Source organism: Falco biarmicus, chromosome W (genome assembly GCF_023638135.1).
Source record: "Falco biarmicus isolate bFalBia1 chromosome W, bFalBia1.pri, whole genome shotgun sequence".
Classification (NCBI taxonomy): Eukaryota; Metazoa; Chordata; class Aves; order Falconiformes; family Falconidae; genus Falco; species Falco biarmicus.
In genome coordinates, this window is record NC_079310.1 from 11,072,752 (window position 1) to 11,087,808 (window position 15,057).

The following is a 15,057-nucleotide window of genomic DNA, read 5'->3' on the forward strand; positions in this document are numbered from 1 at the left end:
TTAATTGGCTACAAAATAATATAATTAGGTTGGGGACTAGATCTTGGGAATTTGTCTATTATACTTCTGTTTGTTAAGGAACGTGCATAACACACAGCACCCATGTAGGCTTGGCTTGTGGCATAGTTGTCAAATTTAGCATAGACATTCAGACAGATAAGCAACGTACTCTTCTTGTGTGTATCACCTACAAGCCATCATGGCTTAGTGTGTAAATCTGTATGTAACTATTGAAAAATCCCCTTATGAATGTATATAGCTTAGAACTAATTTTTTCCCTTTGTTAATTCTTTGATATCAATGAGGTATTCTTCAGAAAATGTATGGACTGGTTGGTTGCATAAGGGCAGTTGTCATTTGGACAGAAAATTGTTAATGGTCAGGGATTTTCCACTAAAATATTTGCAAATATTCCTAGTCAAACATCAGTTTGGTTTCTTTTTCGGGTTTGAGCTTGCATTAGTCCATGTTCAGAACTTTAAAATTACCTTTGAATTTTTTAAACTTTTTATATCACTGGAACAGAAAGAGCATCTAAATTAAAGCTTCAAGCTAACTTTATTTTTCAAGTATTTCAGGAATTATACTTCTGAACTGAGATTTTATAAGTTGGCTGTGTATTTTCCTGTGTTAACACGCTGTTATTGAAAATGGTCAACCAGGCCTATGTCGCCCAAAATAAAAACAGGGGAATTGTGGATAACTGGCTAGCTGAAAAAGGTCACATAGACATAGTCCAGCTGGCTGGACAAAAATACACATCGCTCTCAGCTTATCTGAAGTAAAGCAAAATACACTGTCTTTGGCTGTCCTTGTTACACAATAACAGGAAGATTTTGGTGGGAAAAGAATGTTGCAGGTGGGAACAGATAACTACAGAAGAGAAACAAGGGGCGGGCTTGGTGTTTAGGCAACTAACCAATAATGAGCTTAACTTTTGTAATATGTATGAGCTAATTATAAGAAGGCATAAAAGGTGACTGTAAGAGACAATAAATGAAGTCTGCTGATCACTCATATTGAGCGACTGTGTCTTCCCTCCGTCGCGACAAAGGCCCTCCAGGGACAATTAAAAATTATAAATAAGCAAGTATTGGGAACAAGGGCCAGAGGATTAGATCAACCAATCCACTCCTTTAAATCTGGTGACTATGCATATATAAAGACTTTTTCAGGGAAACCTTTAAAAGAGAAGTGGGAAGGACCCTATCAGGTGCTGCTGACAACCTTCACTGCTGTTAAGAGAACAACCAGCCTAGATTCACTACTCTAGGATAAAGAAGGCTCCTGAGAAATCATGGGCCATCACCCTGGCAGGACCCATGGGACTACAGTTCTTTAGACCCTAATTATAATAGGGTGATCCTCTACAAGAGAAGTGGAATGGACCCTATTGAGTATTGTTGGTCATCTTTACTCCAATTAAGATAAAGGAGGAACCTGATATTGACGGGTAAAGAAATCTCTGGAGACACAATGGACTGTCAAAAGGATCAAGGGATATTTGTGTAAAGTTACTCTGATCTTGATTGTAACAGTTGTAAGGATTTTAGGAACTGAAGCATGGGTAGACAATACCAGTCTTCAAACATTGCAAATAATTGTTAATGCTATGAAAGCTAAGGAATGCTGGATATGTACCTCTCTTCCTAAAGGAGGCTTGGTAACACCCCTGTATGGTGTGGCCTCTCAAAACTGGAAATATCTTGATGACAAATGGCCTACCTGGCCAGACTTTTGGAACAAGTCAGACAATGGTGGAGGATATTGCCTATTTGATAATAAAACATATGAGTTGGGTTCCAGATTTGATTTACAAATATTAAGCCTAACCACCACAATATTTACGAAAAGTGATAATAACTGTCGTTGGAAAGCTCGAAGCAAGACAGGGGGAGCATGTCCTGGCAACCCAGGGCAAAACACTTGTTCCCAATCTGATGGATGGAATGATTACTGGATGTATATGTAGACCAAAGTAATCAAATTGAAAGAGATTTCCAGAAGATATGGAACAGGTTTCAGATTTTACATGAAATTACTAAAGATGATTTATCATGGAATTTTAAGGCTATATGGGACAAATTAACTTTGTGGTTACCTAACCTGTAACTGTTAAACCATGCTTTTGTTATAGTATTCCTAAAACTATTACAATGAGTATTAATATGTGCATTACTTCAATGTTTTGTTTGGTGCTGTCAAAGAATGATCATAGGGCATAGTGATTTTTTATAGTTGTAAAAAATTACAATAGTTGTTAGAAAAGGGGGGAATGAATAAGGGGCCATATATGATTTAAAGAACAGTGTGCTCATGTTTATCTGAGGAGACCCTTATTATTAACTTGAAGATATACTAAATCCTTGAATGGGAGTGTGCTAGTTGTCCAGGTGCGAGATATGTTAATAAGTTCCCGGAAAGTTAATGAATAGACACGAGTGACTTGTATAAAGAGGGGGCTGAAAGGTTCCCTTGGTGTGCATGACTTTGGTGGAGCGATCCCCCGTGCACCCAGTGCTGCCAAATAAAGATAACCTCTGAATAAAGATAACCTCCGCTCACTCAAATATTGGTGACTGATTCTTTAAATCATTAGCATACAAATAAAGGCACACAGGGTTGGCTGCACTTAGCCTTCTAAAATTCTCATTTCTTTCTCACAGTGAAACCATTTTTCTCAAGCATGCAGTGATTTAAAGACTACAATGCTCTCTACTCTAAAAATTAGAGGGGGCATATTTTTATTACTATCTGTTCCTAAAAATTAAAGGAACTTGCTCTAAGATTTTTCATTATTCTTTCAACAAAACTAGTGACAGAAATCAATGCTAGGATAGCCATGCTTCATTTCTTTTTCTCTCTGCCATATATTAGCTTTCAGAAGATCACCCTACTGAGGGCAGTCACACAGATGTACCATCTTTTTCTAAGATTTTGAGTTTAAAAAAATTTCTCACTTTACCTATCTATTTCTGTTAGTCAAAGGAATTTTATTTTGTGCTTCCTCTGCTGGTTCATGCCATTCTATATAAACAGACAGCCTCTTCTCAAGCAGCATTGGTCTGTTGTTCTACCATGGTCAATAAAGTAATGCTCACATCACTTTAAATTGCTAGAGCATAACCATAACAAATTAATCATGATTTTCAGAGCACTGATTTTCTTCCTATTAAGGCCATTTATCTGAAATACCCTGAAAGTAATCAATCATTGTGTTACTCGCTAATAGCTAGAACTGGCAGATCAGGACAACTGCAACATAGCTTTGAAGTAGTAAAGTTATCTCAGCACTGCAGTATTAATTTGAGAAGGGCTTGTGCCGTCACCTGCAAAAATCAGAGCCAGTCCAGCATGGACAGGCACAAACATACCTTGCTATTGTCATGTTTTGGAAATCTTGAAGCAGCAGTGTGTGCCATGGGACAGGGGTCACAGTTCCAGGAGCCCTGAAGTCCACCCCGCAACCCACTGCCATTGTAAAGAGGCAGAAGTGCCTACTGGCTTGGCCAGATAGCACCCATCAAGTCCTTTTGTAATTAACTTCCCAGAGGAAAGCTGTGCACCTTACCATCAGGCTACTAAGCTGAATGAGATGAGAGTCAGGGTCCAGAATAACAGCAAGGCGAGCATCTTACACAACAGACAGCAGCAACAGGCCTGAAGCAAGGGAGAGCATTGGACGACTCATCCGATCTTGCAAAACACCACTCCAAAATTGCACAACCTTTGAAATCAGGAGGAGAGATACTCTCAGCAGATATAAGAGCTGTTTTGTCAAGTTCTGTGTAACATTCCTTTCCAGTAACAGTGCTGCCTACCTAACCGATGCCACAACCGCCTGGGCTGTTCTTGAGGGTACTTCGGTAGCCCACGCAGCAACTCACCAGCATCTCCCCATCTCTTACAGCTATCGAAGAGCTCAAGTCACTGAGTGGAGTACCTCCTGGTACACTGAGCGTACCACCACAAGTGGTACAGGTTTATGACAGCCATTTAACAAAGATGAGTCAAGAGATATTAAGTGTCTCTACAGTCTGTAAGTATTTTATGATCAGATCTTTTTACACATCTTTCCTACAGGAAATAGAGCAAAGATGCAGTACTGCTGTCAAGGCATTTGAAGAGTTGGTTTTAGGTCAGTATCTTCCCAGCATAGGTCAGTAACATGCCCATTTTATGGTCTGGCCAAGTGAAGAAAAGAGATCAGGCTATATCCCCAAATTCTACAGAAAGGCTGGAAAGAAGCTGTAAGCCAACCAAACCCTGATCAAGTCATTTTCTCATACACAACCCACTAAAATTATTCATTTGTTTCTTTAATTATTAAGCTAGTAGTATAAAATCTAAATATTGCAACATGAATTTGCAGTAGGTATATTCCTGAAAAACTGTATCAATACACTAAAGGCAAAGCCACATCACATTCACATTATGGAAATTTTACTAGCAGTAGGATACTAGCTGCTCTTGTGCTGTTCTTGACACCAAACCCTTGATGGTTTTTAGACCAGTAATAAGAGGTACCAATTGATTTCTGCATCCACCAGATTGCTAACAATCAATACCATAGTCTTCACATGTCCAAAGTGCTCTTAAAGAAGAAAGCACTCGTGACACTGGTCTGTCATAACCTAATTAGGACTCAGTAAGCAGCAGGTACAGCTTCACTGGAAACAGCCCACTACCCTCTCATCAAGAAAGCTCACCCATGCCACTGAACCATACTCAAGAGCACAGTTAACTCAAGGCAGCTAACCTCTGAGTCTGTATCTTTACAAATCCTTAGTTGAGCTTTCCCAAGAAACTAATGCAACAAAAGTTAAATCCTTGTAGGATGCCACCAGCCATAGACAAACATCTGTGGGCACTGGCAGAATTAGAGGGACTGTGACATGGTCTGTTATGGAAGGAGAATGAAGGGTGGTAAGGAAAAAGAACAGTGCAGGAGAGGGTTAATTTAGAATAAACTTTTGACAAAGAACAGAAGAAAAAAACAGTATGAAGTAAGCACAGGTTGGTTCTGCAAATGAGTAAAAGCTACTTTGGGTATTTCAAAAACCAGAACTGACTGGGTCAAAAGCCAGTTATATCTGCGCTATGAATAATGCCTCTAACATGGGCTTTACTATCGGATACTTCCTACAGTATTTACTCCCAGTTGGCAGAGGTGAAGAAATTTGACCTCTACTTTCAGAGGATAACAGACAGACCAGGAAACACATTTCTTTCTCACAATGTACAGGAGACTTTGCATATATTTGACTACAGAAATTAAGTAACAGCATGTAAGAAGATACCAAGTTACCAGCTATAAAAGGAACAAAAGAAAATTAAAAGGTAGTATTCATCAGTACCATGCAAGTAAGTCCTGACAGGAATTAAACAAAAAAACACACCAAAAAAACCACCTTTTAAATAAAAGCACCATTTAATCCAAAATGATTTGTTGCATTACTGTTCTTGATTTAAGAAAAAGAAGCTCAACTGACAGAGCTTTTTGAAGAATAAAGCTAATGGTTAGCAACAGGAGACAAACAATATATACAACTTCCCAGCAAAAGAGGAGATAGAAGAAAAAAAGAGCATCAAGTCTGGAGCATTAATTCAATCCCATTCTGTTAATTCAACACAGTCTTATTACTGCTGTACCTTGCCGAGTTCCATACAGTGAAATGCACTACAGGTGTTAAAAAGCAGAAAAAACATATTGATCTTGTAAAACAAAAAAGGGAGATCAAGTGGCTGTTATCAAACTAACTTTAAATTGGGGTGAGTTCTATAACTTCAGAAGCCCTCAATAATTGGCTAACTCTGGCAAGATACTCACTAAATTTCCCTAGCTTAGTTTTACATTATTCAACAATTTCTGGATTTTCTTTATTACAGTGAGTGGATCCAAAGCCTGTGAATTGCTTTTAAAGTGACTTATTAATATGAGTAACTGGAACCATGGAAAATAAAACTTCACCTTAAAGGCTCTTTAAAAAACAATACTCAATGAAATGTTTATTTTTATAACTCCTCACAGATTCAGTGTAGTGCAGATCAAAAGGTAAATATAAGCTCTGGAGGAACCATAGCTACTGACAACTGAAATGGTATTTATTGGTAATGCAGCTCATGGGCACTGCTACCCGCAAGCCCATTTTTCCCCACAATGACAATTTCATTTCCAAAAGACATCTTATTAAACACAATGAGGCCTGAGGCTACCAGCATTTCATCCAACTTCATTAGCAGCCAGCCTCTAAACCTCCCCCCTATCTTACATGGTATTTCCAACCACAAGCACAGGGAACTAGCAGACAGCTTCCTGACCTACTCTTTACCAACCTTTTCCCTAAAATTTTTCTTTTGCCAGATTATTTAGAACTGTTTCTCTAGCAAGAATTGGGAGGAAAAAAAAAAAGCGCAGGAGTCAGGAGATTACCAGCTAACAAGAAAGCCACGGTACAAGAGAACAGTACTGTCTTAACCATACCTGGCTAGCATGTTGTTTCTTTTACTTCAGAAAGTTTGACAATGCTATTGGAGCATACAGCACTAACCTCAAACTGGTATCAGGCAAATGTAATATTCTTAATGGAAAACAAATTGCTGAAATAACTGCACCATCCCATAGACAACTGGTATTATGAAGTCTGGATCTTAGCTACTCCCAGCTCTGCTACTCTGAGTCACTTAGTCTCTACCTGTTTTGGAAGAATGGAAGTGAAATCTGCCTTCTCTAAACTAAGTCTTGAAAGGCTGATGACCAAGCACAACAAAGCAAGACACTACAGCAGAAACTTAGCAAGACAAGCAGTTATCCAGTCATGGCCTGGCTCTTCCTGCTCATTTCCAGGAAATTCTGAAGCATCAGAGCAGAAAAGCTCTGTGCAGGATGCTGCAGAAGTCTCACTATAAAGGCAAATCCATGTACACTGAAACAAAAATGTTAGCTTGACAGAGTCTTAAATACTTACATTTACCTGTTCTGCTTATGATTAAAAAGCTGTCAGACTGAGTCCTAACAGCTTTAAAACTGTCTTCTTGGAGACCAGTATCGCAAGGTGTGATACAGCTGAAGCCTGTACACTATTCTGCTATTACAATCAATTTCTGAGCATTCAAGAGACAGACTACATGGTCTAATTGATATAAAACCCTAAATGCCTTCTTAAATAAAAAGGGATATTAGGTTGGATCATTCTGAATCTAAAGCTGACTCATCACGTGACCACAGGGATGTTACTTGACCTCCCTGCACATTCAGTAATGCATCTGCAACAGTGTAATGGCAACACCTCAGTGAGTGAGCCACATCATTTTCAGTCCTGAATGAGTAATCAATGTGTGCCTGAACTCCAGAAAGTCAGTCATATCTGTGGAGAAATTGCTATACTGTACAGGCTCTATTCATGCTGACCAGACAGGTGAAGAGGAAACATTAACAAGTTGGAATGAGCAACCACAAATTTAAATACATAACCACCCCCTTTGGAGCTTCTTTTGCCAGCACCAGACTGCTCTACATCACTAGATGTGAGAAATACTCAGAAAATGATGCTTATAAATGATTGCTGTTGAACAGCCGAGTCCTCTGTACTTCATCTCACTGCTTTTGTATCATACATGTATAACGGGGGAGTGGGGAGTGTTTGAGTTTAGCAAACACGAGACAAGCAACCTGCTGTCCTCCTTAGAGCTTGTTACAAACCTATTTGCTCTCCAAAGGCGATATTTCCCTCCTCCAGGGCAACAGGGGAAGCTGCACTGTTGTAACTGCCCAACTTTCAGCTCTTATATCACAGAAACAGCAATTACAGGTGTTAACTAGGGCAGGAGAACCACAAGATGAAGACCTCAAAAGGGCACACTATATCCAGTTTTCCACCTCAAGGTCTTGAGCAACATAAGAGACTTTAAGAGAAACATTTTAAATTTGTTTGCTGTTTTAAGGGGAGAGCTATTACCGTTTGTTCTTAAAGTTTTAGCTTGAAAACTGGAAATAGGCCAGCACTTGCCTATAAGTAAAACTATTATTTGGTCTTATACTTGGCAAGTACCAGACAAGATTTAAAACCAAATAAAAATTGGGGGGGGGATTAAGAGAAATTTTACATTTTTAAAGAGATGCTAAAGGGTTCCAAGATTTACTGCTCATTCATTTTTTATAAGCTAAACTTACTTGCCCAAGAAAAAAAAAAAAGAAACAGGATTGACTTATACCATACCATCTCTACACATCAGATATTTTTTTTTTCAGCTTTTGAAGTGCTGTTGGGTACTTTGTGCTGGTTTAAAGTGCATAACTAGTTACAACCAATACCTTGTTCTACTAAGTGCTGTTATAGTTTCACAAAGGTACCTACAAACTTTAAGACAAGTTGCCTTGTTCCACTATTAACAAACTAAGACATAAATACAATCAGATGCTGCTTAACAAGGGTGGAAGCTCTCCCTACCAGCCACACAACCTAAACCTACAAAAATCCACAACGCAAGCCTTTCAAAACGTGGCCTCTTAGTAGTTGTCCAATAACCTCAGTGCAAAGAAAGTTACAATACAGGAATTGGGGAAATAGTTAAAACATTACAAGTCTGCTCAGGCTGCCTTTTTTCTTTTTAAAAAGAACAAGTAGCGCAGTTCAATTTTATATTCTCCTCGGATGGCTGTGCTGCTCAAAGCCACATCTGCAAGCCTTTAGGAGCTCAAGGGGAACTCAGGCTAGATAAGCAGCGAACAACTTGAACTTTTTTTCGACATCAAATACGTATTAGCACATCATCCAAGGTAAACGGGCAAAAAAACCTCGAGAAGCATAAACCCGGAGGAGTTACACGCCTCGTTTTTCAAAGGGGTTTTCTCCCAACAGCAAATACGATCCCACAGCACGTTGCAGGAGTGTTAGAAAACACCAAAAGGGTCCGAGGTTGCCCCCAGGAGCTGTAACAAGGCATTCCTCCGCCGATCCCGGGCGGGGGGGGGGGGGGGGGGGGGGGGTACGGGGACGGACGGGACGGGGGACACACAACGGCGGCTCCCGCCTGCCGAGCACCTTGTCTGGCCGTGGTAGAGGTCACTGCCGCCACGCCGAGCCGGGCAGCGCTCAGCCACCCACCAGCCACCCGACGCTCCCCTCAGCCACCGGGGGCGGGCGGGCAGGCAGGCCTGCCCACACACACACACCGGCCCTGGTGAGACCAGACCCCCACCGGGCCGGGCTCGCCCGCACCGGGGCAGCACCGGGCCGCCCGCTCCCAGCACGACCAGTAGAAGGGCGGTGAGGCCGGTACCCCTCCCTCCCGCGAACAGCGGCGGCTAACGGCAACACTCCCGCCGCCCCCGCGGCTGCCCGGGCCGGCCCTACCGCAGCGGGCCAGCCTCGGCCCCACTCACCTGGGCAACGCAGGGCCCCTCCTGGCCTCCCTCCCCCCCAAGGAGCAGGAGCTGGAGCACAGGCAACCGGAAGGAGCTTTGTCTCAGCCTCGCCACCGCCCCCCCGCCGCTGCTCCGCGCCCCCGCCGCCAGAGAGAATGTCACCGAAGGCCACGGGACTCCGCTGCGCGGCGTCACTTCCTCCCTCCGCCGCCGCCGGAGCAGCCGAGCGCCGCGCAGAGCGGTTACCGCCCGCCAGCGCCCCCGCGCGGCGCAGAACCGCGCCCGCCAGGCCCCGACCCGACCCGCTGCTCTCCCCCCGCCTGAGGGAGCGGCGAGCTCGGGCTCGCACCCGCCCACTGACTGTCGCACCTCCCCGCGGTGTGCCTTCCCTGACACACACAGGCAGAGCCCCCCCGGCCCCAGTGGGCGTCGCCTGAGGGGCCGCGGCCTGAGGCTGGGCCCCCGCCGAGGTGCCTGGGCCGAGGTGTGAGGGGCTGCGCCCGCGTGAGAGGCAGGCAGCCGTGGCGAGGGTTGGTCGCACTGCGGTCGCCCACCGCAGGGGAAAGCGGGGGCAGCCGATGGCCGGTGGGTTAGCCAGGAGGGGGGCCTGCTGCGGGCTGCCAGCACACCGCTGGTGCGCTTCCCTGGCGACGAAGCCCAAGTGTGCAAAGCACGGTGGCTGGAGCTGACTCACCAGAGGAAAAGAGCAGAGGAGGAAGAAGGAAAGGAGGAGAACGAAACGTCTTCCCCCAGCGCAGGGGCTGGGCAATGAGGAGGGCCGAGCCAGGGGGGATGCAGGTGAAGGCGGCGGGAGCCCAGCAAACACCTCTCACCAGCCCTGTCAGCCAGCACTTGTTCTCCCTCCAACCGGATCCTGGTGATCCTGCCCCTGCGCTCCCTGAGATCAGAGACCTGGGGGCTGGGTGGGGGAAGCATGGTGTGCAATTAGGGAAACATTGTAATGAGTACATTAAACATCGTTCTGATGTTTCTTAATCAGAGTCTTCAGCTTTGCAGCCCTGGGGTATATATGCTGCACAACTGCACAATACATTGTAGGCGGTGCTCTGCAGTTTGAAAACATGTGGCAGCAATCATTTCAGCATAGTCCCTGAATCCCAATGGGGGCCTACAAACGCCTGGGAAATTCGTGTCAAACATGCAGCGTGCAGCAGAGGCACTCCTGGAGGATCCCACTCCTCCACAGCCACTGCTTACGGCACAGAATCAGTTTTAGGGTTGATGGTATAGAATTGTGTGTATGCATCTACCCGCACCACCACCCAAATCAAGTACATGGACTTGAGAAACAAAGACATCACATACCACCTCAGAAGAATGTACCACATTGAGGAGAAATAAGGATAAGAGAGAGATTCAGGTAGAAGCAGAGATACGTATTCAGGAATTCACAATTCCCTTTTAGAACTACTTTGCAAGATGCTTCTCACCAAACAGGTAAAAAACTTCCTTTGCAAGAGCACCAGCCTCATCGGTGCATTCAATATCGACGGTGTCAGCATAAGAAGGAACAAGTAGGGTGTTAACAAAATCCACACTCAGGAAAGGATAAAACCTCCTCTGCATGGGGCTGCTGTGGGCTCTAATCTGTAGGATGCTCTGATTTCCTACGCAGCTCTAGCCATGCCCTGCCACCAACTAAAATCAACCTCCACAACCTGGCTGGCTACTTCTGGGAAAAAAATCTGGAATCTGTATTTACAGGGAAGGATCTGCTTTGGAGGCATGACTCCTGAAAGACACCCGGAGGACGGCACACTGTTGCACAGGCGTTAGGACACAGCAGTGAGGCACAGGCAATGTAGTTTTGGACAGCGTACAGAAAAGCATGACACAGGCGAGGGCAGTGAGCATCTGCCTCGCATTTGCAAGAAGAGTGATAAATGGAAAGGAGCTCAAAGAGCCACAACTGAAGGAATCGGCAGGCTGGAGGCATTACAAAAAAAAAAAAAAAAAAAAGAATTACGGACTATCATAGGTACCATGGAATTAGTAAACTAAGCAGGGAGACATTAGGGATCTGTAAATATTTGAATGAAGTAAGTGGTATGAAGGGAGAAGACTGGTGATACTTTAATGATTTTAATGAGGTGAAATGAAGGAAGGGCATGTTTAAGCTGAGAATCAGGGTGGAAAGCTTTTGAATGCAGGACAGCCTGGAAAATTGTCTCCCTAAGGGAAGTGGTAAAAGCTTTATTGTCTAAGATTTTAAATGCCAGATTAGGAGAAATACCAGGCTATTTACTCTGAGTTTTCAGGGAGATGGGATGAAAGATTAGGAAGGGAAGAGGAAAAGCAGGAGGTGGTGCTGGCTCTAGGAATTTAGGGTGTACAGCCCAGCACCTCTTCTAGTCTCCTCTGGCTTTGTTTTATTGTTCTTTGACCACCTCTACCAAGAGTGCAATGATTTCAGTATGTTACCTCCACGAGGAAGCGGTAGGAACTCCTCTACCATGAAGAAATGCAGTTGAGAAACGGGAGTCTCGGTGGAACATCTCTAGAAAGGATCACCTGGGAAGGGAGCAGCAGAGGTTCCTTCAGCTGTGGAGGGGCCCGATGGTGCAGCCCTATGCCTCAGCTTCCAGGGGACCATCACCACCACTGCCACCTCCCCTCTGGGCACTTGTGCTTCCCCAAAGACAATGGGAGGAAATTAGCTCAGTGCTGGAGCAGACTGCAGGAGCAATGGCGAGCCACACTCCCACGTCAAAGTAAAAGCTGGTTGTGAGAGGACTTTGGCTCATCAGGCCTTCCAGGCTGGCTTCCCTCACCCAGCTTTTGACAGGGGGAGCGCAGCTCCTCTGGCCAGGCTCCCATCCCTTCCTCAGCCCCAGGCCAAAAGGTTCCCTCCAGCTCCAGACTAGGAGAATGACTTTTCAAGAGCCCATCCTCATGCATCTGACGGCAGCATCCATAGGCACATTACTAAGCATCCTCTGCAGAGGGAATATATAGAAACTTCACCTTCCGAGTAACATTTAAACAACGCCCATTTTCCAAGCTGGGCTGCAGGCTGCCAAGCATCTGAAATCACAAATGCACCACTGAAACACAGCCAAGCCATCCCCTCGCTGCGCTCCTGCTCCTTCGCAAAGTCACCCAGGCTCCTCTGCAGCCACCTGCGGTGGCCAGATGGGGACCACAGGAAAAGTGCCCAGGACACTGAGAAGTTCACCCATCCCCAAGTTACCACCCACATCTCCTGGGGAAGGAAAAGAGATAAAACCTTTCCTTGCTGCTGGGTTTTACCAGCCAATCTTGGCCAATTAATCACCTGTGCTGTGCTACTTAATTAGCATTAAAGGCATATTTAGCAAGGGGCTAGGGCAAGCATTTATTAGATTTGGTTGTAGTTTTTGGAGTTGTTGGTTGGTGTTTGTTTGTTTGTTTGTTTTTTAACTGGAGATTACATGCTTCAGGAAGGATGGTGTAATGCTGAATGATTTCAAGGCAGATGGAGGTAGTGCTGTATCCTCCCATATAGGTGGTACCCAGCGAAGAAAGAAGGAACTGCAAGTTTTACTTCAAACACATGCTTATTGGTAAAGCCTCTGCTTACTTGCTTGTGGGTTGTTTGGGGTTTTTTTAGAGAAGTAATATTTCTCAATTGGAGAAGCAGAAATCTATCCAGCCTAGTACTGAATTTTTTTTAATGAAGTGAACATATAAGAAAATGAAAAATGTTTCTAAAGCTGCTTGAAGTTACTAACAGCAACTGCATACTCAGAGACAAAGTGAAGTATTTCCTGCAGCATGCAAGGCTGCACAGAGCAGGACTGCTATTGTTTCACAGATGACCCTGTAATTTAAAAATTCAAAGAATAGCTCAGAAATACAAATTTTTTCCCAGACCTGCAAGACCTATTCAGTACTAGGTGTAATTAAAAAAATCTTAAGAACGCTTATAATTTAGCACATCACAGTTTTTGCTTGGAAGTACCTAAAACAGAATTGAGTATCAAAGAACGTCTTGAGTGTTTTACTGGAGATGTTACAAAATGCTACCAACTTCCTTTTAAAATAAATCTTGAAGCTATTTTTAAAAACTGTATTTAATTACAAAGTACCATATTATTATTATGTATCTACTAAAGGATTGATAGGAATGAAAAAAAAAATTCTGAATAATTTCAGTCTAAGGAAGATTGAAAAGCAACCACAATGAAATGTTTGCAACAGAGTATTTCTATAGTACTAGCCAAAAATGTATAGCCAAAAGAGATTCCATCCACATCTTTTGATTCAATGCATTTTGAGTAAATAGGTACATATTTCAGCTCAGTAGCCATAAATTTACCTTGTACATTTTGCATTTCTCTAGCATTTTATTTTTATTATTCTGGTTTTAGTACCTAAATGTTTTCTTTTAAATAAATCATTATCACTTAGATAGTTTGCGGATGAATTTCCATATTTTTTTTTCTAAAGCAATGATTATTTTGCATATTGGCCTGATAAGAACAGTATGTCACTTTGCAGTAAAATATACACAAGTTTACACTTGAGGCTGACCACTGGTTTTCAGGTCTAGTGCATAATTTTAATTCTTTTTTTTTTTTCCCAGGTGGATTTGGATCCTTGCATTTTCCAGGAGGAGGAATTGAGTGCACATTGATCAAGTGCACACATCTTTTGCATTTTGTCTGTAAAACTGAGGGGTCTGCAGCTCAGCCTGGCTCCAGCTCTGGCCCCGGAGCTGTGAGAGCCCCACATGAAGCTCCCAGTGAGCACAACTGCTCTCAGCTTGCAGGTGTTAATTGACTGGTGCCTCCAAAAATCAGGCTGGGAGTTCAGAGCTGAGCAGCTGATGTAATCTGAAGTGAGGCTGAAGCAGCAAAGGCCTCTCCAGGCATTTGAGCCATTCTCAGTTGGGTGATTATTTCATAATATACAACAGCCGAGGGGTCCAGCTGGCAGCCTCCCTCCAGGCTGCCACAGCTCCTCACCTCCTGCTGTGACCTCCATGGAAACTCAGCAGCTGCCAGGGCAGGGGGTGAAGCCCAACAGCAAACATTTTCTCAACTGAGCACTCGGGTTAGCATGCTGCTGTCTCAGCAGGACCTCTGTGAGGTGTTCCTGTGCTGGCATCCCTTCACCACAGAAAAGCTGTGCCACCCCAAAACACCAACAGCACAGAAGGACACCTCTTCTTGCCCTGCAAGGCACTCTGCTTGTGCAAACGTGTAACTGGAGAGCAGAGAAATCTTACTGACAGTCTGCTGGCTGCATAAATTTCATTTACTTGACTTTCCCCATTTCCATCAAAAACTGAACTGCTGGATCTGACAACCAGCTGCTGATTTATGTTGCATGTGCTGCAGATAGCTCAGCTGTGGCACACAGCTTGAATGCAGCTGCTGGCTATTTTTTTCTCCTTATGTTTCCAAAGCTAGGAAGCAATGTGTGGCTATCTTTGGACAGCTCTTCAGTCAGAGCCTGGTGCTGCCGCTGTGGATATTCAGGCTCTTTGCCCATGAATGGAACACAGCACACACTGTGAAATAGCAGCTGCTAGGAAGTGGTGCAGCTGCCCTGCAGGCACAGGAGAACAACCTCCAGGTTTCACAACTGGTGCAGCATTATGTGGTGAAGCAGTGCTAAGGGAGTGCCATAGTCCTGGGAAATCCTCCCAAGCCTTGAGTCACGGTTACATGTGTGCAATAGAAAGC

At 44.0% G+C, this 15,057-nt stretch overlaps 1 protein-coding gene across 2 annotated transcripts in view; it reads right to left on the bottom strand.

Moving 5' to 3' along the window:
- ARK2N (arkadia (RNF111) N-terminal like PKA signaling regulator 2N) overlaps positions 1-9,533 on the bottom strand; it is a 56,214-nt gene extending 46,681 nt beyond the window's left edge. For both annotated transcript variants that reach the window (XR_008819226.1, XM_056323246.1), the window contains exon 1: positions 9,386-9,533. The gene's annotated coding sequence lies outside the window, so the exon portion shown is untranslated. The remainder of the gene's footprint in view (positions 1-9,385) is intronic.
- Between the last annotated feature and the right edge of the window lie 5,524 nt (positions 9,534-15,057).